A 26601-nucleotide genomic window follows, 5' to 3' on the forward strand; every position below is an offset into this window, starting at 1 on the left:
TTATATGACAAAGTGCTAAGTTTCAATTTGAGTTACTGGAATCACATCTTCCCTTTATAGAACTCCAAAGGCTTCAATGAAAACAGGTTACTTTGCTCCTCATAAACCACCTACCCACCCCCAAAGTAGGGGGTACAAGTCCCAAGGCTCTATCTATAGTAATCAAGCAAGTAGAGAGAGAAGATCAGCTGCAAGTAAGAAAAGACCAAAAAATCTCAAATATACCCAGAATTATCAGGAAAGAAGCATTTCTAGTATTTATGGTGAGTTGTGTAGACTCTTGGTTAAGGAATAGTATCAACAGCTACCTTAGTTAAGTTAGGTGTACTGCATGACCCCCAAGAACTCCTTCCAATTTTAATATTTTGTAACTATGTAAGGAATAATCATAAACTAGAAAACTGCCTGGATGTGCTCACAAGAGCATGTAAACATGAATAATTTTGTCAATGCCACACACAACACACAACCTTGAAAGACAATTCAAGTGTTCAAATCCATTCATTCTTGGCACACTATAAAAATCAAACAGAAGAATTCTCATTACCTGTATAGTACTTTGTACCTGACAAAGATTTACCTGCATTTTAAACTGGTATTTTAAAAATACATTCTGAAATTTTAAATGCTCTCTTTAGACAACATGCTCTTATAACTCAAGAAGGTTAAAGGGGAAGAAGAAGAGGAAGCAAAAAGAAAAGAAAAAAGAAAAGAAACCTTTCTACAGTACTCAATGTAGAATAAAATAATTGAAAGGCTTAGAAAATTCTCATCTTATTTTAAAGACAATTATAGGAAGCAAGCTGAACAGACTGCCAGGCTTTAAAAAGAAAAACGGATACAAGACAAGCGCATTCCAAAAAGACTGCAATGAGAGAAATAAATACACAGAACTGGTATATCTGGAAGTTACCAGTAAAAATAACAATATCCCGCATGATTCAAGTATTTAGAAACACCCTCATCCTACAGAGGTGCTAAAGGGCAACAGTTGGGAAAACAAAAACTTTCATCAAAGCAGCAATACTTTTTGGGCACAGCTCTCATTTCTAAAGGAGGGATAGGCTAAAATCTGTAACCATTTCCCATGAGTTGCTGTTTCCTTAAACAAACACATGGTAACTGAAAGAGAACAACTTTCCCCTTCTTGAGTCCAATACACATAATTAAAACTAAAAGAACAAAAAGGAAAAATTATATAATTCGATTAAACCCAACAAACTTATTAACGTACCTACTACTTAACAGGCTACAGTACTAAGTACTAAGAATACAAAGATGAATGCAGACACAGGTTGGTGTCAAAAGAATTTATAATCTAGCAAGGAGAAAAAGGCACATGGATACACACACAGTGTATACACACTCAATCATGAATCCACGTCTCTTGATTCCTAATGCAGGCTCTAATTTCCTATTAACTTTTACTTTATCACAATAGCTTAACTCACATTGAGCAGCTATCACTCAGCAATCTCTCTTCCTTTGAGAGGTATTCGTAGCTACCACCCAATGAAAGTCCTGGCAGCTGTGGTCTACAGATCCCCTCCCAGGTCACTCCTCTTCCTTCTTCAATGAGTTCAATACCTGCCTTTGTTTCCTGCCCAAATACTAGAGGACTTCAAAACATATACTGAGTCTCCCTCAAATACTCTAGCCACTCATACCTCAGCCTCCTCACCTTTTGAGCTACTCCTCCACCCCACTTGAGCCACAGACAAAAATGATCATACCCTTGATGTTGCCACCACAATCATATGTATCACCTCCATCTTCAAGAATCTCCTTATCCTACAATTATCACTTCTATGAAAGCCCACAATAAGGCTTTTCACCTCTCCCTCTTCCTTCCCTCACATCACTCTTCATCCTCATTGTAACTTTCAATTCTTTGACCCCTCAATTCTCTCCCAGGCTTGCAGTGATGGCTCTTTTCTTCTCTTCTTGACTCCTTGGTGAACCAATTCAACTCTCCATTGTACAACTCCTCTTTAGAATCACCAGCCCCTTTTCCCTTATCACTCATTATACCCAGCCAAGCTTCAGCTTGGATCACTCCCCATAATTTGTCACCTTCACACCCATACAAATGCTGCTGAATGAAGGTGGAGAAAATTAAACAACTGTTCTTACTGGGTCAACTACAAATTTATGTAACATAAAACATTAACTGGGCCCTCACTGCTGCTAGGCAATTCTACTCTACCTCCTTTAATCACCTCACTATCCTATTCTCCACAACAGTTCCTCTAAACCTCTTCATTCCTCCTCAAACCTCTCAGGGTTCAACCTCTCCCCACTCTCTCAGTTCTGAATTTTGCCTCATATTTTACAGAAAAAAATGGGACCATTCATCATCAACTCCCTCTTCTCCCCTTTTCCTCACCTCCCTTCACTCAAATGCCTTCCATCACTGTCTCCTCCTTCACTCCTGTTTCACATTATAAAGTACCCTTACTCCTTACCAACACTAACCTTCTACTTGCTCAAGCAATCCCTCACAGTGACTGTAAATAGCAAGCGTTTCTTGTTCTGAACAGAAACTCTGAGAGTCTTCCCCTCCCAAACTGATTCTTTTATGAAGGCAAACTGAGCCATCTTTTGCCTCAATCTCTATCTAGCCTTTAATTACTGAATGGGTACTGCCTCAGACAAAGTGAGACCTGGGAAAGGCCTTAGTATATAAAAAGGTCAAGGTCTCCCACTGCAGCCGGAGCCTTCACCACTCATCCTGACCTATCTCTTGCCACTGCACTCTGATGATTCTGGGGAACAGAGTGAGCCTGATGACCTTAAGCAGCTCTGCCTCACTTGAATCCAACTCATCTGCAAAACAAGATACCCTCCTGATGTTATTGGTCCCCTTCGAGAATGAAGGATGAACAACCAGGGTCTTAGCTGTTGCTGATCACTCTCCCTTCCTTGATCCTCTCTTCTCTCTCCTGGTTTTTCTCCTACTTATCTGACCACTCCCACTCTGTCTTCTTTGCTGGATCATCCTCCATATCACACTCTCCAACCAAAGGCTTCTCTCAGAATTCCGTCCTGGGCCCTCTTTTTCTCCCTGTACACTTCTGTACTCAATGATTCCATCAGCTCTCATAGATTTCATTATCACTCTATGCTGACGATTCTCAAATCTCCCTTTCCTGCCCCAGTTTCTCTGCTGACCTACAATCTCACATCTCCATGACTTACAAACATCTTGGAGTGGAGTTCCAGTAGCCATCTTAAACTCAGTATGTTCACAACAGAACTCATTATCTTTTCCCCTAAAATCTCCCCACTGCCTACCCTCCCCTATTATTGTAGAGAACAAGACTATATTCCTAGGTCCTCTCAACTGAGGAGTCATCCCGGATTCCTTACTATCTCTCACCCCTCCTATTCAATCTGTGGCCCCAGCCTGTCAATTCACCTTTGCAGCATCTCTTAAACACACCCCCTTCTCTCCTCTGACACTTCCACCACTAATTTAGGCCTTCATAACCTCATGCCTTGTTTACTGCAATAGCCTGCTGATGGGTCTATATGCCTCAAGTTTCTTCCTACTCCAATCCAACCTCCACTCAGCCACTACAGTGACTTTCCAAGTGACAAGTCCAATCACGTCAACTCCTTACCCAATAAATTTGAGCAACTTCCTATTGGTAGTAGAAGGAAATACACAATGCTTTGTTTGGCATTCATAGCCCTTCACAACCTAGCCTCCTCCTATCCTTCCAGTCTTCTTACACCTTACTCCCCAACAGGTATACTGCCATCCAGTGACACTGGCCTCCAGCTATTCCAAGAATTAGACATCTCTCCGTTCCGAGCGTTTTCTCTGGCTGTCCCCCATGTGTAGAACACTCTTCCTCCCCTCCTCCTCTCCAACTACTGACTTCCCTGGACTCCTTTAAGTCCCAACTAAAAGCTGACCTTCTATAGGAAGCCTTCAATAGTTCCTTTTATTTCCAGTGCTTTCCCTCTTTTATTTCCCTTTTATCCCTCATGCAGTTTGCATTGTATATATCTGTTTGTATACTGTCTCATCCATTAGATTGTAAGCACCTTCAGGGCAGGGCCTATCTTTCCCTTCTCTTTGTATCTTCAGCCTTTAGCACAGTGCCCCAAACATAGTAGGCACTTAATAAATGTTTACTGAATGAATTAGATTAAATCCAAGGTGCCTAGATTTACATTCAAGGTTCTCCACAATCTCACTCCAGACTACATATGCAGACTTATCTCACACAGCTAAGTCTTCCATTTACTCAGTACTCCAGACAAACCAAACAATATAGCACATCCTTGATCATATTCTGAGTTTTCATATCTTTGTGAATTTGCTGTAAAATTAGGCTACCTTTTCCAAATGCATCAGTGTTTGATATAGTAATAATATTTATATAGTACCTACTATGTGCCAGGCACTGTGCCAAGTTCTTTAAAAATATGGTACTCATCTGATCCTTACAAAAACACTGGGAGTAAGTGCTATTTTTATCCTCATTTTACAGTTGAAGAAACTGAAGTAAATAGAGGTTAAATAACTTGCTGAGGTCACACAGCTAATAAGAGTACAAGGTCATAACTGAACTTGAGTTTTTCTGACCATAGGCCCAGCCATCTATCCACTGCACTACCTGAATCTATTCAACTTATCCTTCAAGGTCCTATCCAAATGCCAGCTTCTCCATGAAGATTTCCTCCATAAACTACCTCTCAGCTAGAAGGTATCTATCTTTCCCCTAACCTAATTACTATAGTATCTTGCTTATTCCTCTTTAAGAATTCTCTCTCCCAAGGTGGGAAGGGGGAGCAACAGGAACCACAATCACTTTCTCAACCTTTTGATGGACAGTAACCCCTCAACTACTTAGTGGCATAGTAATAAACAAAACAAAACACATACACAAACACACACACAGAGCCAAAGCAAGGACACTGTAATGCAGATGGTCTCATTCAATACTGCAACAAGTATTTGTTGTCCTTGGATGAGAGACATTTGCAGTTTTGTCCAAATGGACATTTTTAACAATTGCAAAATTATTTGTTGAGTTCCTCTTGTCTTCAGTCCTTGACTGAGAAATGGTTTTTTTTCTAATAATAAATCCTGCCAGTTGTATTCCAAATATTCCCATTTGATCCCTTCAATGATACCCCCTTTCTCTACACAACCCCTCTCCTGTGAAATTCTTTATCTATTATAAGTTGCTACAGAATGCTGGTGACTGACTGTGTACTCTAAACATTCCTGAAATGTTTAAAAACCAAATCCACACTCTTGCTGCTATCAGTCTTCTTAGTATACTAATAAATTTCTTTCCTTTCAGTTTGGCTTCCTGTTTTTTTTTTTTTCTCAGAAATGAAGGAAAACATTTTACTTGTAAAACTAACTGGGGGACCAGGCCTGCAGCATGGCTTCCCAAATATAGGGCCCTGGCTCCTGGAGGACCCCCCATGGAGCCAGGGCCATAGGTTATGAATGACAATATAAATAGTTCTTTTTAAAAAAAAAAAAGAGGGTCCCATAGGAGCACAGTAGTATTCTCAGCAGAGGCCAGAGGAGAGAGGCTCCCTAAACCTGCCAGTAATCAGACATCAGCAGAAGGAGAGGCAGGCAGACATTCCCGATCGGCCTCCCAACTGGCTTGGAAGTGGGAAAAGAAAACAGCTTTTCACACACTGAGCATGTCAACATAGGTTCACACCAGCCAGACAGACATGCACACACAAAAGCCCCAGAGACACAGGCAAAGTCCAAAGATCCTTGCAAACATGTACAGACATACAAGACAGTGACCTAAGAAACACACAGAAGACACTGCCATGAGCTGAGGCCGCGTGGCTCTTCTGTCCGCACATGCCCACCCCAAACAGCCCTCTCTTGCAGGGTGAGCTGGCAGGAGCCTAAGTACTCCTCTGCCTGGGCCAGGGGGATGCTCCCCTAGCCTGCAGATTTCCAGTGTCAAGCCAATCATCCCCCAATTGAGGCAGAGGTGGGGGTGGGGTCTCCACTCCAAAAGGAGAGCCTTGATGCCCCCCTTGCTCCCAACTTGTTATTTTAAAAACATCAAAAAATCCAAACTGAAACTCAGTAGTTGAGTTCCCCAGAAGGGTCTGAAGGGGCCATGGAATGACCAGACCAAGTCCATCCAGTTAGGGGTCCACCTGCCAGGAGGCACCGAGCAAATGAAAGAGGGGAAGCCAGGGCTGGGGTGATCCCTTGATCTTCTCCCCTGCTTCAGGTGCAGAGGACTCTGTCTCCCAGGCTGGGGGCAGCTCCCTCTGAGGTGCTTCTTTGGTTAGGGGAAGGGTGGGGGTGGGGGCCCAGTCACATCTCATGTGATTCTGGCGCATGAGGGGGACAATGCTGGCTGGGGGGCCCGCCTTGCCCAGGAATGGGTGCTTCAACAGTTCACTGGCTGTGGTTCTCTGCGCCGGGTCCCAAACCAGCAGGCAATCCAAGAAGCCCTTCAGAGAGGGGGAAACCTTGTGCAGGTTTTTAGCTTAGGGAGCAGGTTGTCTCGGATCATCTTCATGGCTTTCAAGGGTGACTCATTGAAATAACTCCTAGGGACCACATATCCACCTCAGGCCCATAGGGCAGGCAGGAGATGAGCTTGGGAGCCATCCAGTAGAGAGTGCCCACCAAGGACTTCCTTCTGGGCACTTCCTTGTTCACCTGGGCGCAGAAGCCAAAGTCAGAGAGCTTCACCTGCCCATCGTGGGTCAGCAGGATTGAGTCACTTTCAATGTCACGGTAGATCACGCCCTGGGTATGGAGCACAGTGTGAGTGACAATGTCTGTGAGGGCTCCCCCTTCCAGGAACTCCATGACCACCCAGAGCTCATCCCCAACCAGGTAGCTGTTGTACATCTCCACCACATTCTTGTGCTGGTAATCTCGCATGATGAACACCTCATTGAACAGCAGCTCTCGCCACTGCTGCTTCTGAAGGTCCATCTTCTTCACAGCAACCAGCTTGCTGCTGCTTCGGACCGTGGCAATACACACGATGCCCGTGGAGCCCTCACCAATCTTGATGAAGTTGTCTACGTATGACCAGGGGTCGCCTGGGTCCACCACAAGCTGCAACGCAGCTTGAAACTGCTCATGGGACACCCTCTGGGGCGAGCGGAGGCCAGATGGGGGCATGGCCAGCTGGGCCAAAGGAGAGGGGAGCACACGAGAGACCAGCTGGGGTTCTGAAGCATGTGGGCTCAGGGTCCCTGGGGCAGGGGCAGGCTCTGGTCCCCGGGCAGTACGGGGCAGCGGCTTGGCAGAGGAGTGTGGAGGGAGACCTCCTGCAGGAGGGACCGTTAGGGGCAGGATTATGGGGCTCTCCCTGGGGCCCTGTGCCCCTTGGGGGGTGGTCCGAGTCAGCACGCGGGTAAGTGTTAAATGGCCTGCCGGCTGATGACTTCGCCCCACCTCCTGGACCTGGGGGCCATGGGGTCCAGACGTCAGGCCCCAACAGGGGTCGTTTGTCCCAGGGTGGCTGGGGGCTCCCTGGGTGGCCCGAGGCTCCCTTCCCTGATGACTTGGGCCTCTTCTCTGTCCCATCCCACTTAGCCTCACCGCCACCACCATGGTCTTTGCTCCCAGCTACTCGACTCCGACCCTCTGAGGGACCCCTGCCGCCAGACTCCAGGTGTCCCTTCTCCTGGGCCCAGGCATGACCCCTCCATCCCCTCGGCCTCAATGAGCCCATTCTCTTGGTGAGGTGGGGCATGAGGTGGGGCTGGAGGACCCAGCAGGGGTGGGGGAGGGCTATCCCCACAAAGGGAGTTGGAGCAGGGTTACAGACATGTTCTCAAACTCATCCAACAGCAACGTGAGGGCCCCATCCTTCGAGCCCTTGCTCCCCCGAACGATGGTCTTCAGGGCCCCATGCTGGATGGCGGTGATGCAGGCAGGGTCAATGAGGGGCTTAGGCCGCCCGACTGACTCCTCAATGAGCCCTTGCCACTGCTGAGGCAGCCTGGTGAACTTCTGCTCCTGCTGGTCCAAGCCTGTGTGCACACGGTGCTCCAAGTTGGATGGGGCGGAGATCTCCAGCCTCTTCTTCTTCTTCCCAAACATGGTGTGTGGGCTGCTGTCACCGTATCCCAGCTACGAGGCCTTGCTCCCTTGCTATGTCGTTGTGCCTCCCGGGGCTCAGTCCCCTCCTTGAGACACCTCAGCTCACCCAGGCCAGAGCCGCCACCGCTGCTATCGCTGCCACCATGTTTCTTGGCCTCCTATTTTTGAGTTACAGTTATCCTACCCCTGCTGACAGATACACATCTCACAAGGGTCCCATTCCTCTAGGTCAAGAGAATTGCCAACATTACATATACATCAGCACATTGCTTGAGAGATTCTTAGAGAGCTGCCTAGAGCACTAAGAGGTTCGCTAACTCTCCCAGGAACACATAGTCACAGTAGGGATCAAAGGTGGAACTTGAACCAATTGGTCAATAAGGATTTACTAAGTTCCTATCATGTGTTAAGTACCATGTTAAGAACCTAGATCTTCCTGATTTCCAGGCCAGTGAATATAGCATTGGACCTGGAGTCAGAGAGACCTGAATTCAAATCTAACTTCAGAATCTTACTACCTATATGACTCTGGGCAAGTCACTTAACCTGTTTGCCTTATATTCCTCAACATAAATTGGGGATAACAATAGCATCTACCTCTCAAGTTGTTGGGAATTTCAAATGAGTTAAATACTTGTAAAAGTACTTAGCATAATGTCTGGCATATAACAGGTACTATATAAATGTTTCTTCCTTTCCCTTTTCTAATCATTATTATTATTATTCCATGAATTTCTCTGGCTGATTATATTGCTTCTTACATTTACTCTATGATACCAGCCTTATATATAGATCAAGGAACAGTTCATTGATATGCCCTATCAATTAAAGCAATTTTTTTTTACCAGTAAATCTGAATGCAAGTGACCAGGGCCAATTGGGTGTACACTGAAGCTAGCAGAAACTTATCCTATAAGTTCAGTCAAATAAAGGAGAGCAGGAATGAAACAAAATCTCTTCTTATATAGATCAGAATGTTCAGCAGTCTAGAAAAGAAGGTCATACTAAAAGCAACATGAACAAAACCAGACCAAGGAAGGAAAAGATAGTCAATCAATAATAGGTATAAACCAAAAATTGATAATAACCAATGATAGATAGGCCTTGTCTATGCTCTCAGCGCCATAGTCTAGGCCAATAGATGCAGAAGTAACACAAATATCAATAGTAGACATAGATGCTCCAATCAGACTTGGGAAAAGAAAATGGGTCAAGAAGATAAGAAGAGAGAACATCAGGGGCTCCAGAAAGAGGGTAAGGGGCAGAAGACATTCCCAAAAGAATTAGTAGTTTTGAGTATGTGGTCAGAAAAAATTAGAGTAAAGTAAGGTTGAAGCCTGTGAGGCAAGCCTGAAGCAGGGGGGCTCATAAAATATGAGGTCTGACTCAAGCTTTAGGATTCCATATTAATTTTGAAGGTTATGGGAAATGGAGCAGCAATGGCTGAGATGCAAACCACTTTAGCAGGTTGGTCCTGGTTCTCTTCAAAGATGGATTCACTCTATCCAAGGAGAACACCTGGAGAAAGTGAAAGGTCACTCAGTAAAGGGAAAGTAGCTAAAAAAGGGAAAGACACAATTTCTTCAAGGTATTAACATGAGGTATTTTACATGACCACTGACTCTTAACATCATTATATGCCTAGAATATAATACTTATATTCTATTATTATATTTTCCCCTTAACATTTAAACTCTCTTTTAAAAACCTAAGGTTTTTGAGTTAAGGGTTCTGAGCTATTTCTAAAAAGCAAGGGAAGGGAAGAAAGCTATGTCCTTCACAGTCACTGCGTGATGAGAGAGAACAAGAAACAGAGGAACAGGTAATAGCAGCAAGAAAAACCAGGAAGGAGAAAGCCAGTAAGCCAAGCCCACTATGTATCAACAGCACAACATAGAAGGAACTTAAGCTAACCATGTAGGAATTTCAAGTTAACTACAGGATTTCATGCTAATGGGCATAAGGGAGAATCTGCTGCTTCTAACCAAGAGAAATATTACAAAGAAGAAAGAGGAATTGAGCCTCTTTCATGTTCAGACATTTAGCTAAGAAGCTATCAAGTCAACACATGCTTAGGAACAAACAAAAAAGGAAAAGCTCAAGCAGGATTTAAATAAATTTTGTGACAACTAATCTCTGTACCTCTTTTCTATATATTGTAGCTACAACACACAAAATGCTCAGGCAAATAATCAATAATCCAATATAAAACTGATTATCTCACCATAACTCTAATAAAGCTCAAATAGCACAAATTACAACATAAAATTTGGAAGTTTCTTCAATAGAACTTTAAAGGATAAAGGAACAAAATCAGTCAACATAAAATTTTAAAATGGAAAATATTATGATATTGATCCTTCATACAAACATCTTCAAGTTTATGGATGTATTCTTAGCTCTAAAATTCTATACCAACTTTTTAGTTTAGGTACTGATTATGGGGAACTAATTATTGTAGAATTGATACACAAAGGTCAGATGAGAATGAGAAGCAAGACTCTCTGGTGATGCACTACTGACTTTTCATTTTCTATGCCTAAGAATGATGTAAAGTGAGACCAGACTTGCAGACAAGTCTGTGCCCTCAGGTTCAAGGGTTACAGATACAGGCAGAATACTACAAAATAATCATGACTACTCATATTAAGACTCATATATTTAAGTACCAAAATACTTTGAAGCTATATTAAAATAAATAGAAATTAAAATCCTGTTCACTTTTCTGTCCAAAGATAAAATCTATAAATTATTATTAAATATTAGCATTCTTTACTCCTTACTTTACACAAATTACATATACTTGCTGTATATATGTATAATTACTAAGTATCATATTCCTTACTCCTTGCTTTACACATATTTTATATGTGTATATATTTATTTACTACATGTACATAATATATAATTACTAAATGTCATTTTACTTCTTACAAATTGCATATGTTTATTATTACTATTATTATTATGTACAGGAGATATGTATCTACAGTGGGTATGCACAGTGGAGCACTGGACCCTTAGTAAGGAAAGACCCAACTTCAAATCCTTCCTCAGATACATTCTTGTTTCAGATAGATTGGACAAGTCATTTAACCTATATATCTAAGTTTTTCTAAAATGGAAATAATTATAGCACCTACAACCTAGGATTGTTGTACAGTTAAAAAATAAGATAATACTTACAATTTTACTGTTGTTCAGTCATTTCAATCATGTTCAACTCTCTATCACCCCATTTAGGGTTTTCTTGGCAAAGATACTGACTGGAATGGTTTGCCATTTCCTTCTGCAGATCATTTTATAGATGAGAAAACTGAGGCAAACAGGGTTAAGTGACTTTCCCAGGATCACACAGCTAGTAAATGTCTGAAGTCAGGTTTGAACTAAAAATGATGAGTCCTTCTGACTCTAAGTCAGACACTATCCACTGCACAACCTAGCTGACCAATACTTAAAAAGCAATGTGTAAACCTTGGCATGTTTTATAAATGTTAGTTGTTGCTGCTGCTGCTGATACTCATATATTGAAAGCTAGAAAGTACTTTAAAGGTCATTTCGTCCAACCCTCTAACTTTAAAAGAATTTAAAAGAAAAAAAAACACCTGAATTTCTCAGAGCTCTCCAGTGACTCACCTAAAGCCAAAGTGGACAGGATTCAAAGAACCCAGTTCCCTGACTCCAAATCCAATACTCTACCTACTGTCCTCCATTCCCTCTTGCTTTACAGAGCAGGCGCAAACCAGATATCTTTCAACCTTTTCCTTTATAGATACAATTTCAGTGTCAGGTATTCTAGCAATAATAAATACATGTCATAGTAATTCTGATATTATCAGAATATATTTATAAGATTTCAAAAATCCTACCAACTTCTACATAAATGACATCAACACACACTACACAGTGAAAAATGTGGATTAGCACATTTTTAAATTAGGAAAAATATAATATTAATGATGTACAATACAAATATCATATTTACATGACTATTCATTACCTCATTATCTAGGTGATAACTATCTTCATTACAGCTAGATTTAAATTTACCCACTGTTATGCTATCATTTTCAAAGCAAGGAGGAGAAATGAAGTCTCCTGACTAATGTTACTTTGAGACATGAATAGCACCAAAGCAGGGATACAGGGACTGGGAGAGATCTGCCTGATTCTACAAGCTATATTTAGCATCAGAATATTTTAATTAACAGAAATGGAGGATTTCTATCAAGCTGGAATGGTCAGAGCAAACAACAGATTAATATTTTGGAAAACCATTTGCAAATACAAAAAAGGGGAACCAAATTATACTTTTACCCAGTTAAGCAAGCTTTTATTAAGTGCTTACCACATTCCAAGTACCATACTAAGCTCTAGGAATACAAATACAAGGTTAAAAAAAAAGGCTCTGTCCTCAGGAACACTTACATTCTAATGGGGGAAGACAATACTTATGAGAAAGATGAAACTAGAGGTGGGGATTACAGGATGAATAGAAAGGTTTCCCATTTTGAAGGCATTAAAGCTAAGTTGGGTGCCCTCTTTAAAAGGAGATTTGGGGTGCATCCAATCAAAGGGAGGGGCTGCTGGGACTAGGGTATGAGAGAGAGGGGGTAAGAAGAAACAGAGAATGATTGAGGATGCAATCTACTGTAGAAGACAGGAGAGGATGACCAAGAAAAAGTTAAGATAACCTCTTTGGGGGCAGCTAGGTGGCGCAGGCACAGTGAATAGAGCACCAGCCCCGGAGTTAGGAGGACCTGAGTTCAAATTCGGCCTCAGACACTTAACACTTACTAGCAGTGTGACCTTGGGCAAGTCACTGAACCCCAATTGCTCTCCAAAAAGAAAAAAAAAGATAACCTCTTTGGTAGAGAAACTAGGGAAAGGCAGAGAGAGTGTCAGATGATGTTGAGGGTCTTGAAATTAATAGAATGGGAGAAGAAGTTCAAAGTGAAGTGTCATAAATTCCTAAGTAAATTGAGTCAAGTTCCTCTTTTGGAAAAGAGAAAAGAAGGGGAAGCAGGGGAGCAAGGAGGTGAAAAGAAAAGCTTTGGATTAGCTTTAACTGGAATGAGATAAGGAATCAATTAGGGAGGAATAAAAAGACTCCCTTGCTACAGGGAGGGCCCAGTTGATGTTGGATAACATCAATTTTTAATGCCCTCATTCAGCACAGTTGTTAGGCTATATTCCACATAAACAAAAATACTGATAGTAGCACTTTTTTATAACAGAAACTGAAAAATAAGTACTTACTGATTGGGTAATTTCTGAAAAAAAAATGGTGGTATAGTAATGTAATTATTAGTACACTGTCAAAAAAATAACATTAATGTGAAGAAAGCAGAGAAAATTTGCATGTACTGATGCTAAGTAAACAGAACCAGAAGAATTTACATTACAAATCAAAGGAAAACATCCAAAGATTTTAGAACTCTGATTAATTCAGTGTTCAATGGTGACATCAGAAAACTGAAGGTGAAACATATTTCTCTTGCTTCTTAGAGAAGAGGTGGTATACCACAGGTGCAGAATGAGGCATGAATCTTCAGACATGGCCATGCACTGACTTAAACGAAAAAATAAAATAAACTGTACTTGTTTTGTTATGAGAAGACTACAGGGACAAGGGGTGAGGACTCATTGAAAGTGACAGTGATATAAAGAGTATCAATAAAACATTTGTTTAAAGCATCAGCTATAAATTTGGTTCTAGGAAATCAGAAAAGACTTGAGGGATGTAGAAAATCTCAAAGATTAAGGCAGGATTTAAAATATGGAAAGTCAGCTGATGTAAGACAGCAGAAACAGGAACAGGGACTGGACCTGAGTTCTCACTGATATACAGAACTCCCGGGTGAGAAAATGTTCTCTACCAATACAGGCCAATATCTTCTCTGCAATAATTAGTCTTAGAAAATCCCCTAGAGCATTGAGATTTAGACTGCCCAGAGTCATAAAGCTAGTAGGTGTCAGCCCTCCTGGCTCTTTATTCATTCAACTACACTATTTCTCTGACAATGCCACCAGAAATAGAAATATCAAAGTGAGTCTGATACGACACCAACAGTTATTTCTCCTCTTTCTTCTTTTATAATGATTACTAGAGATGAATAGCCATGGGCTCATAGGTTTGTAATTTAGATAGGAAGTTTACAGGCCCCACAGGGATGTTCTGTTTTATGTAACAAGGAAAAGCTGTTAGAATTTACTGATAAGTGCTTAAAACTTCAAGCTGGAGTCCTTTAAATCATGCTACCACATCAAAAAGATATGAGGCCATGTTTAGCCATGTGAATATATGTTAGATGTGAGTTGGCTGCATTGGAATAGCCAATTTATCTGGCTTACTGTATCATTATTAATGGAAAAGAAAAAGTGCTTTGCAAAAATAAATGTCAAAACTCATATATGTCCATATTTTTAAAATTCAAATGTGATGGATTATTGAGTTTAGGGTTATTTATTATCTGAATAGTTCTCTATTACATTACTGAAACATTTATTATAATCTAAGGTACTAAGTGTGCCTCTACATTAGTATCTCCTTTTAACCACACTACACTTAACATATGAAGGATGTTTTAATATTAACTAATAAAAAGTGCTCCCAAACTCAGTAAGCAAAGTTTATTTACTCTATCAAGAGATCCAAAGTTGTAAAACTGATTTTGCCAACCTTGTATATGACAAATTGCCTCATATGCTGAAAAGCTTATATGTTAAACTGCAGTCTAAAGCAAAAAGTATAAATCTCTCAAATACCAGACAACTTTACTGTAAATATTTTAAATGTACTGACAGCCTTAATGAACAGTCTTTTAAATCTTCAAGAAATAAACTCTACAAGAAGTTAAATCACAAGCAACACTGGACTAACTTGGAGCCCTATCACCATTCACATTTTGAAAGGAACCGTGGGGCTATGTATTCTTAATAATCAAAAAATGAGTATAAACGTATAAATAGACCTTGGTTTAAGGGAAAAAAAGATAGACATTTTATAAAGGAGATTTATGTGAAAAGGAGAGCTAACAAGGGTAAGCAAGATGGTGAACAGCCTCGGGCCAAGCTTATGTGAGGAGTCATTGAAGGAACTGAAAATTAGCCCAGAGAAGAGAAGATTCAGGGAAGATTTGACAGTTGTCTTCAAGTATATGAAAGGTTGTCACAGAGAAGATAGATTTGACTTTGTTGGGCCTCAGAAGGCAGAGCAATGAGTGAAAGTCACAAAAAAATTAAACTTAGATTTGATGTTAGGAAAGAGTTTCCTAATGATTCAAGTTGTCTTTAAGTGGAATAGGATGCCTTAGAAATAGAAAGCAATGCAAACCTTTCATTGGTCCGCACACAGACACTAGAACACTTGTCAGGTATGAAGAGAAATTCTTTTTCAAGTATGTGTTGGAGTAGATTTCCAGTGGGGTCCATTCCAATTATGAAATTCTGTATTTTGTAAATCCCAGTTACCTGAAGAGAAATGAGACAGCTTCTAAGACAATGACAAGTTTCTGAAAGTTTGTGGGCCCAACTTTCTAGAAAGAGACAATGGAGTTTTGGCATAGTACCAGTCTCTGTTGAACATACATATGGCTCCACAGTTAGAGAAATATGAAGGGAGGTAACTACAAAAGAAAAGATGAAAAGAATCTAGACTTTACCTTGTGATGTTTGCATGTATTATTCAGAAAGTGCCAGTCAAGTTGAAAAGGTAATTATCTCTTGCAACCCCAACTCAATTCCCTTATGGTGAGATTTCATGTTGTACCCATAATTTTCAAGGCCTGAGATGACAGTGGAACTAAAGAGAATGCTAGGTGGTTGCCTCTTTAGCAAGTTCACATCTAAGGAGTATCTTCCACATTGGTAACAAGTATAAGGACAACAAAGGTACTTTTTGTTGTGGTGGAAATTCAGAACAAAAGTCAACAATATTGGTTCACTCTTTTCCCTGTTGCTAATATCCTGTTTGATATTTAGGAAAAATATCTTATTAAGTATGAGCCTATCCAATTAAGATGACAGAGTTGGATGTGGAGAAATAACAGAGTAAAAAGTCAAAAGAAAAGAAGTAAAGTATTACAATCCCTAATTATAGACACAGCAGGAAGAATGGTTCTCAGTTGGGGATGGAGGGAGGGGAATATAGCATGCCCTGGAAGAAGTGCACATAGCAGCATATAGGGCCTTATCTTGTTGGGGAAAGAAGACTGATGAATAAGCAGGGTCTTGACAATCATCTTAAGACCCTTTTTGCGTGTCTTCTAGAAGTGGCATACGTCCCACTAACAAAAGAACTGAAAAATGTTGATTAGTCCCTCAGGCATGTTGGCCTAGGCTGTTCTCACAAGACATTAAGTAGTAACACTCCTACCCCTAAACCAAGAAAGAAGCTCCCATAGTACCAAACAGTTTCAACAGACAGCAGCAGAACCTCAAGAAGATCTACGAATGGCAACTTTATAGGCAGAGAACTTCACCAAAGAGAATGAGGGTTTTGGAGGAATGAGATGAATGGGGAAAAGCAAAGAGAGTTCTGGGACCATGCCAGTGAAGAAGTGAAGCTGCAGAGTTGTGAAGGAGAGCCGGCTACAAAGAGAAAGAGGTGTGCCAGCAATATCACAATCCCTCACCTCAAGGCTTGAGTTTCGCAGGACATCAATCTCTTTCACACTAGTGAATGAGGAGGTTATATCCCTTCCAGTATGGAAGGACGCAGAGAATCAAACAATTGCTTAGTTTTTATCTATTTACTTTACTATTCTCTCCTAATTAAATATTTCCCTATTTTACTTAGATCTACTTGGTCTTGTGATAGAAAATTCATCAGAAGGAAGCTTGATGGAAACTTGCATAATTATAATGAGATAAAACAGCCCATACTGAACACAAGGCATTAAGGAATCTCACAGTCTGGTAGGAATCCCTGTTCACTAGGAGAAAAAAAATGGACTTACCTAATGGATGTTTTAGCAAGTAGGTTTCATTGGCATCTCAAACTGAACACGTCTAACTCAGAAATTATCTTTTCCTCACAAAACATTTTTCCCAAACTTTCTTACTACTGTTAAGTAAATTTCATACTTACAACAAGGTCCACAACTTTAGCATCATTCTCAACTTCACACTCCAACTCGACCTACTTGTCCAATTAGTTATTAAATTCTCATTTCTACCTAGTTAAACTATGGTGACTCAGGCCACTATAAATTTATGTTACATTATCTTAACTGGGTCCTGACTGAAGCAAGGCAATCCTGTTAAAACTCCTCAACAATCATCTCTGCAATTCACCACAAAGGCTATTCCAAACCTTATCATTCTTCCTCAAACCCATCGTGACATCCCTTCCCTAGAGCTTCATCTTATACTTCACAGAATAAAACTGAGGTCAATTGATGAGAGCTCCATCTTTTTCCTATTCCCTCAACTCTCATCACTCAGGCCTTCCTCTACTATCTCCTTCTTCAACCCTGTCTCTCATGAAGAGAAAATCCTTTGCCTTGCCAAGGCACATTCCTCTAAAAGCATCCTTCATCATCCCATCCTGTCTTCTCTAAGAGAATTCCCCCTGTCATCACTACTGTCTCTTTAACCATCAAACTCTGCCTATACATTGGTACCTTCTGTGACTTGTACAAATACATACCAATTCCCCCTATTCTTAAAAAAGCCTCATTTGATCCTACCATTTATGCTAACTACAGTACTACAGCTTTTCCCTCCTTCTTTGCTAACCCTTTGAGAAAACCATCTTTACTTGCTGCTTCCACTGATTCTCCATTCTAAACCCTTTATAACCTAAGTTCCAACTTCATTATTCAACTGAAACCAGTCTCTCTAAAGTCACCAATAATCTCTTAATTGCCAAATATAAAAAACTTTTAAATCTTTAACTTTCTCGAACTGCCTAATGGGGTTGCCACAGAGATTACAAGAAGTAATAGATAGAATATACTTTGTGAACTATAAAAGTTCTGTGTTAATGTCACTTGCTATTATGGCATAATAAATGAGCAGGGATGAGACTATGAGGGAAGACCTCCCTTCTCCCTAAATCCATACTGTCTTCCACATATATTTACTCGAAGAAAAAATAACATGGTTACAAGTTTAATATGTTAAAATGCTATAATAAAATGTCCTATCTGATGTAGTTATTACTGTCATAAACTGGTGGTCACATCAAAAGAGAAACACAGAATTTGAAGGGAAAGTCTGAATTTTCCCCCATTGCAAAAGCTCTAAGTTTAAGTCAAAAGGAAGAAAATAAAGTTTTACATGAAATCTATTGTCTTAAGACAGAACTTGGTAATATACATAGTTTTTATTTTATGTTTTTAATACTTCTTGAGGATGAGAAATCAAAATGTTACAGTACTAATACCAAAAGCAGAAAAGCAGGAACCAAAAACAGAAGTTAAGAAAATTTACTACAATATTTTTTTGTAATTAGATACATACTAAAGTTCAGATAAGCAAAGATGTGTGTATTATAAATATATGCACACTAATGTACATGAGAGACAGCTTGGTGTAAGAGATAGAATTCTATACTTAGAATGGGAAAAGCCTGAATTAGAAGGCTTCCTCAGATACTTACTAGCTATGGGACCATGGTTACATCACTTAATCCCTCAGGCTCAGTTTCCAAAATGGAGAGAAAAATTTTTGTTGTTTCTTAGTCTTCTTCCATTGTGTCCAATTCTTCGTGATTTTTTGGAGGACTTTCTTGGCAAAGATACTGGAGTGGCTTGTCATGTCCTTCTCCAGTTCATTTTACAAATGAAAGAAATTGAGAAAAACAGGGTTAAGTGACTTACCCAGAGGAACACAACTAGTAAGTGTCTGAGGTCACATTTGAACTCAGGTCCTTCCGACTCCAGAACTAGCACTATACACTACACCACCTAGCTGCCTTATAATACCACCTACTTAACCAAGTTGATGTGAGAATAAAATGCCATGTAAAACATTCTGCAAACTTTAAATGTTAGTTACTATCATCATTATTATGTTTGCCCCAAGAATGCTCCCTCTCTGCCTACATGTATAAACTGCAGAGATGAAAGTTTAAAAAACCAGAGGACCCAAAAGCCCATAGATATTTGATAATTAGGCTAATGAGTGTTATCTGGTTTACAACCTAGCCTGCAGTGATAAAATATGCAAAGTTTATTGAAAAGTCACCATAAGATAGGGTGAAGTCTTTAACTGGAGGGATATCAAGCTCCCTACCAAGAAGGGTTGTTGAAATAAAAGGCTAAGCCTTTGAATATTGGCTTGCTAGTACAACTATGCTCTTTGGTTCTAAAGAGTTCCTCATCCTGGGGAGCCAGTGAATTGAGCACCAGCCCTAGAGTCAGGAGGCCCTGAGTTAAAATTCGGCCTCAGACACTTAACACTTACTAGCCCTTTGATCTTGGGTAAGTCACTTAACCCCAACTGCTCTGCATTCCCCCCTCCAAAAAGCAAAAACAAAGAGTTCCTCATCTGAGGCAGAGAATCTCTCTCACTCGGAAGATGGTAGGCCTTAGAGCCAAGGTCTGAGGGAGTAAAATAGGGGAGGCTTCTGATGGTCCACTGGAAAGGGAAACTGCAAAATATCCTAATTATCATTGCCAAGAAAACCCCAATGACAGTATATATAGTTCACAGTCACAAAAAGTCAAACACAACTGAACTGAGCAACTACTACAAAATCTGATGATGAGACTAACATGTCTGATTTTTTTTAAAGAGTTGACTAAAATAACACAGTGATGCCCTAATGAGTCAGAAACTGAAGGTAGTATAGACTACATTTGAGCATTGTTCAGCAAAGCACTAATCCTCAGAAACTTAAAAAAAAATCAGTGTCAGTAGAAGCAACTTGAAGGCATCAGTCTCCCCTCCTGACACTTGCCTTGGCCCCACCTCCCCATGAACTGGTCACACAGGTTCACTATTTTCATACCTCTCTGCTTGTGCTCTGTATCCACTCTCTCCACTAATCCCGGGTGAAGAAAAATATTTTGCAGGAGAGTACACCCAAAGTTTATGGGAGAGATATTTTGTTGCTATTTTCTTACTATTGCATTTTATTAAATGCCATTGTTCTAAGCTAGTTGTGTCCTCTGGATATTAAAAGTAAACACATCTGAAGGTGAACTATTATATAATTTTAGGATTAAAGACTCATTGATTTAGCTTTATCCTTGGGTAGCAATCTGGTAGGGAGGAAGGGAGAGGTAAGGGAAGGAATTTCACTATTATGAAAAAAAATCTCTACACTTTTTGATGAGGAGGAACTAATATCAACTTGGAGGTAATGACATTAGTCTTACTTTAGAATTCACAGAACTCTAGAATAGAGTTTACAGAAACTCTACTTTGTAGTTAAAATAAAAATGTCTAAAATGTTCACAGAACTGGGTTAAGAAAGTTGGGGTGTTCTGGATGATTTCGGTTCCCTGCAAGCATTTCATTACATAATGTTCCTCTAACATATAAAGGCTGTAACACTGTGTATTCAGAAAAAAAAGATGGCTTTCTTAGCATGTAATGGGTGAGTCATCATTGCCTAAATCTTTCTCTCATTCACCACATCCAATCAACTATTATTCTACCTCCTGGAATACTATTTTCTCCTTTCCACTTCATCTAATGCAGTTTAGTCCCTCATTGTGGCCCTCTCCTGCACTATCCTTCCAGATGATCTTCCTGCCACCATTCTCTTTCTACTTTTATGTGTATGTCATATAATTTTTCCAATCCATCTTTTCTGATCCCAATTCTCCTAATTAAAAATAAATAATTCCCCATAACAAGGCTGACAGTATATTTGATCTATAACTGAAGCAAATGAAACAGGCTACTCCCATTCTCCAGTCCTTTCAGGATGCACCTACAAGTTGAGCAGATATGAAGTAAGAAATAGAAGACAGCAAAGAATGTGATTCAGCCCATGCACTAGCCAGCTGTGTCAACTGCCAGTACAACTGACCTACCTTGGACACAGGGTATGAGAAAATTCCCTGAAAAAGGGAAACCTGTAGGCAAACTAATTATATGTAGAGAGTTTTAACCTGGGGTAATTGATTTTTTTTAAATATTGGGGGGGGGGAGCCAAGATGGCAGAGTATAAAAAATATTTTGGTATTGTATATATTGTATATATACAATATATTGTATTTCAATATAATTGATTTTCTTTATAAGCCTACATATTCTATTTCATGCATTTATAAAAACATCATTCTGAGGAAAGGTTCATAATGTGCTGGGGGGTTTTTCCCATTTAGATGTCAAAGGCATCTAAGACACATAAACAGTTGAGAATCCCTGATAAAGTGTATCTTTCCTCACTGAGGAGGGTATTTGCTCAAACTAGTCCTGAAACTTATAAAATTTAGCTTTTTATTCCTAAGTGACTGAGCCATTGCAGAAATGTCTATTTTAAAGCTAACAGGGCACCTTCCTATTATGGAAATTCATATTCTAACTTCTTATCAGTTGCATTTTATTGCTAAGGAAATCCAAGAAAACACTTGGGAACACAGGTTAAATTGGACTTTCCAAATATCACATCATCAGATGCTGCCATTCCAGAACACTGGCCTGGACTGAACTATTAAAGACTCAAAAATGATTTTTAGGAAGCTAAGAATGATAAGGCTGAAGAATTATATTTCAGGAGGCTGCTTATATCCTTAATTGGCAATCAATGATTATTAAATATGTACAATGTGCCAGTCACTGTGCTAGGGGATAGAAGTACAAAGAATGAAACAATCTCTTCTCTCAAGGATCTTACATTCTAATGTAGGGACAACAAGTCTACATAAAAGTATTTACAGCATAAACATAAAATTAATAATTATAAGGTACTTTAAAAATAAGGTGGTTTGAGAGGAGGTATTTGGAGGATTCAAGAGAAAATAGGACCTGCATTGTAAATTAAAGGAAAAGAGGATGTATCCTATGAGGTGGAGGTAAGAAAGGAGTACATGCTAGGCATTTGGGATACATCATGTGTGAAAAACAGAAAGAAGTTGTTTGACTGAATCACAGAATATAGGAAGGATAGTATTGTCCCATGAAGATGGAAAGAAATTGGGACTAGGTTAATTAGGTCTTTAAAAGTTAAAGAGAAAATCATTATTGATTAGAGAAGTAATTCTGAAGTACTGCCTCACACCTAGCAGATTGGTGAATATGACAGAAAGAAAACAACAAATGTTGGAGGGGATGCAGGAAAATTAGAACACTAATGCACTGCCAACAGAGTTTTGAGCTGACACTTTCTAGAGAGCAATTTGAAGCTGTGCCCAAAGGACAATCAAACTGTGCATACCCCCTTGACCCAGAAATACTACTAATAGATCTGTGTCCCAGAGAGACTTTTTTTAATGGGGGGAGGGGGAGAAAAGGGTGTCTGTACAAAAATATTTGTAGCAGCTACTTTTTTGGTGGTAAAGAATTGGAAATTGAGGGGATGCCCATCATCAATTGGGGAATGGCTGAACAAGTTGTGGTATATGATTGTGATGTAATACTATTGTACTATAAGAAATGAAAAGCAAGTAGATTTCAGAAAAACCTAGAAAGACTTACATGAACTGATGCAAAGTGAACTGAACACCATACACAGCAACAACCATATTGTACAATGATCAACTGTGAATGGCTTAGCTATTCTCAGAAATACAATGATCTAAGATAATTCCAAAGGATGAATGATGAAAAATGCTATCTATCTCCAGGGAAAGAACTGATGAAATCTAAGTGCATATTAAAACATACTTTTTTTTTCAACTTTCTGTATTCTTCTTGGTGCTTTTATTTGGGAGGGCTGTGATTTCTTTCACAACATGACTAATATGGAACTCTGTTTTGCATGACTCCACACATATAAATCATATCAAATTTCTATTCTTTCAATGAGGGGGAAGGGGAGAGGGTGAAAGAATTTGGATCTCAAATGTTAAAAAGTTTTTTTACATGTTAATTGGAAAAAATAAAAGCTAAAGAAGGGTATTTCATTTAGCTAAATCTGTCCTTTGGTTTTTATACATGAGTATAAGAATCAAGGGGTGGAAAACTAAAGGTAGAAAATCACTAGCCATTGTGCTAAAAGTTCACTAATTCTTCACATCTCTCTCACTTTTTTTTAAGTTCTTACACCCATGTCACCTGAGATTCTCATCCCAGTCATCATTGAACCTTGTAGCAGGTAGTTCTCTTAGCTCTGACACTGTCCAAATCATGTGTCTTCCACAAGTCGTACAGTACCTCACCCTTATGGTCCAGAAAAGAGAAAAAAATCCAAAGGAAAAATATATACCATATTGTAGTCTCTTTCTTGATATTATATTTATAGAGGAGTGGCTAGGTGGCACAGTGAACAGAGCACTGGCCCTGGAGTCAGGAAGACGTGAGTTCAAATGTGGCCTCAGAGATTTAACACAAAAACTAGCCACGTGACCTTGGGGCAAGTCACTTAACCCCAATTGCCCGGAAGGAAGGAAGGAAGGAAGGAAGGAAGGAAGGAAGGAAGGAAGGAAGGAAGGAAGAAAGGAAGGAAGGCAGAACCACTGGAATTTCCTGAGCAGAGGAATTAGACGACTGGCTATGTGCTTTAGGAATATCACTTTAGCAATTGTGGTGATGAACTGGAGAAAGGGGAGACTGAATGCAAAGAGACTACAGAGGAAGACACTGCAATAATCTAGGCTAGAGGTGATAAAAGTCTGGAAGTAGGGTGGTGGCCATATGAGGAGAGGTAAAATGACGGGTGTGAGATATATTTTAAATATTTACCTACAGAGGTGGTGCTACATTAGATAGATAAAGTGGCAAAGGGTGAAGGAAATATTATATGAGTAAGAGTCACACAGTGACTCTAATCACCCAACCTGCTAGACTCCAGACCCAGATAAACAATTGGGGACTTAAATGTGATGATCTAATCATCGATTTTCTTTAATATTGCATTTCAGATATTTGATTCTGATTGCCGGATTTAGTTGTGACTTGAGAATTAAGGTTAAATTGCACACTAAAATGCAGGATAATTTATCTATTATCTTAACTTTGCTTTATATATTTGTTTAGTAGGAAGGATGAGGGACCATGGATATTTTTTATATGTCAGGATTACTGTGGGAAATGTTGAGTGTAGTTGCAATCTGCATCAGTAGAGGAATTAACCACACTGATGAAATCGCTGATCCTTGAAATATAATATATAACATATCAGATTTAAAATTCTCAAGTAAGCCCTTGCATAATGAGATTAATTACAGCCAGAGTACCATTTCTTAAGGCTCTATTTTTCAAAAGTTAAGTCAAAATGACAAGGATAAAACCATACATTTCAGTTCTATACATTTCTTTCAAATGTTATTACCTCTCGTCTTTAGAGCTGTTTGTAATATAGAAGGCAACATGAAAGAACCTGGTAAACAATAACATTTTACCACAAATATATTAGATATTTTTTACTCAACACATTCATGAAGATGGTGAGAAATAGTCTAGGATGGATGCCCTGCTGAGAAGCTTCTGAATGCCAATATATAATTCAGAAATTAATTAGAACATTGGGGGCTAAGTAATGTCTCTGATGAGAGAAAAAGTATACAAATAAAATGCCTAATTTGGCAAGCATCCTAATGTTGTTTTAAATGTGAATTTTAAAGTCACCTCATGACAAGTTAAAATGCACTCATTGTCACAAACTTTGGGGAGTGGGTAGGGAACAGATGGTGATACCCATTTCTGCACTGGTCCTAGGTTGTACCCTACAAACACATTTTAAGAAAAAACTACACATTTGATATTCCTGATTTCTGCATGTTATTTATCAATTGGCTCATTTTCCTGATAGTGAAATGCTAAGAATTTCCAGCTAATTGGGCTTTTGTTTGTCAAAACTTCAATTAAGTTTATATTACAGTTTAAAGCCAAAGAGAGAAGAAAAGTCCCTACATTTACAATATTTCACAAAATAAAAGAATAAAGCTGCACAAAACTCTTTAAATTTTTCCAAATTCTTTTTTTTTTTTTTGAGTGGAATAGAGGAATCACTTTTTAAGTTAAAAAACTTCCAATAATGTTAAATACTCAAATGGATGGATCTTTGATCATACTAATTAGGGTACTCTCTCCAATCAGTTCACAACTGAACTATACGGCCCATTTTGTATGCCTTTTTTTTTTAACAGTAATTCATTCTATCTATTTATTAATTGCTTTTTGCAGGACAATTGGGGTTAAGTGACTTGCCCAAGGTCACATGGCTAGTTCTTGTGTTAAGTGTCTGAGGTCAGATTTGATCTCAGGTCCTCCTGACTCCAGGGCTGGTGCTCTATTCACTGCGCCACCTAGCCACCCCATGACTTTTGCCCCCATCTTTTAATAACTTCATTAAATGAGAGTACATTCAATGCTCTGAAGGCCTTCCTTGCTTCCTTGTAACACTGCAAATATATCAGAGGACCACATGGGATGTCTACCTATTAGGTCTCACCTTGCCATGTGAACAGAAGACCTTTTCCTATTACACTTTGCCCTTCCAGTTCTTCAAGGTCCCTGTGTCAAGCTGGTCCCAGACCATGAGGTTATACTTCCAACCAGTCACCCTGGCCAACTTCCTGTCATCTACTTTTCATACAACTTGAACTCTGAACTTGATCTGTATTGTATTTTTCACATCATGGTGGAAAATACAATGGCCAACCACATCTCTGTTTTATAACTCACCTGATTTTTTTGATCAGAAGATCACTGAATGAGGTTATTTCTAGAGTTTTATCTTGCAAGGAATTTCAAATGACTTTAATATATGAATAGGAGACATCTTGTTGGAAAAGAGCAAACTAAATCAAATGCTTTTTCCTAATAATCAATAAACACAGTATGGCTATATTTTCTATGTATTTAATTTTTTATATGATGGAAAATATTTAAACCTTATTTCATTTGTTAAAGTCTGTCTATCCTCTACTAAAACGCTCATCGAGGGGAGCCTTCAGGCATATATCATTAGTTTATATACCTGGGAAAGCTGGTATATAGGTCAGCGGGTATTGATGTTCTCTTTATTTTTCCCATACCTTTGGTAGCTCCTCTCCTTAAAATATCTTGCCAATCAATTTCTCACTGGCCTCATAACTGCTTTCAATAGGGATTTCTTTTATGATCCAATACTGCTACTTACCTTTCTCATCTCTGTTCTTTTTGATACCATTTCTCTCACTTCTAAAAGCATATCCAACATTGTAATATTAGAGACACGCTAGAGTTGCTCTTCTATCTCTGATGGCAAAAACAATGTTACAAAAATCTTTGCAGATTTTTTCCATTTTTCTTTTATTTATTGTCCTCTTATTTTAATTCTTAAACATCCTCAGGAAGACCACTTACTTAGTTTTCTTGCCAAGTTTTTTTTTTTTTAATCTAGGTTTACCCCTTACTGCTTTTCTCTAGTTCACAAGGCAGACAGCACAAACACACATGTAAAATCAGGACCCTATCTTGAA

The 26601-nt window shown here is 39.3% G+C and overlaps 1 protein-coding gene and 1 pseudogene across 3 annotated transcripts in view; both read right to left on the minus strand.

Moving 5' to 3' along the window:
- CADPS2 (calcium dependent secretion activator 2) overlaps positions 1-26601 on the minus strand; it is a 729035-nt gene that overhangs the window by 685529 nt on the left and 16905 nt on the right. The window lies entirely within an intron of this gene.
- On the minus strand, positions 6148-8116 carry LOC138160353 (serine/threonine-protein kinase PAK 4 pseudogene; annotated as a pseudogene).

The sequence above is a fragment of the Petaurus breviceps genome, unplaced genomic scaffold, assembly GCF_028583685.1.
Source record: "Petaurus breviceps papuanus isolate PSGF00001 unplaced genomic scaffold, PetGlider_PUasm1.0 181, whole genome shotgun sequence".
Classification (NCBI taxonomy): Eukaryota; Metazoa; Chordata; class Mammalia; order Diprotodontia; family Petauridae; genus Petaurus; species Petaurus breviceps.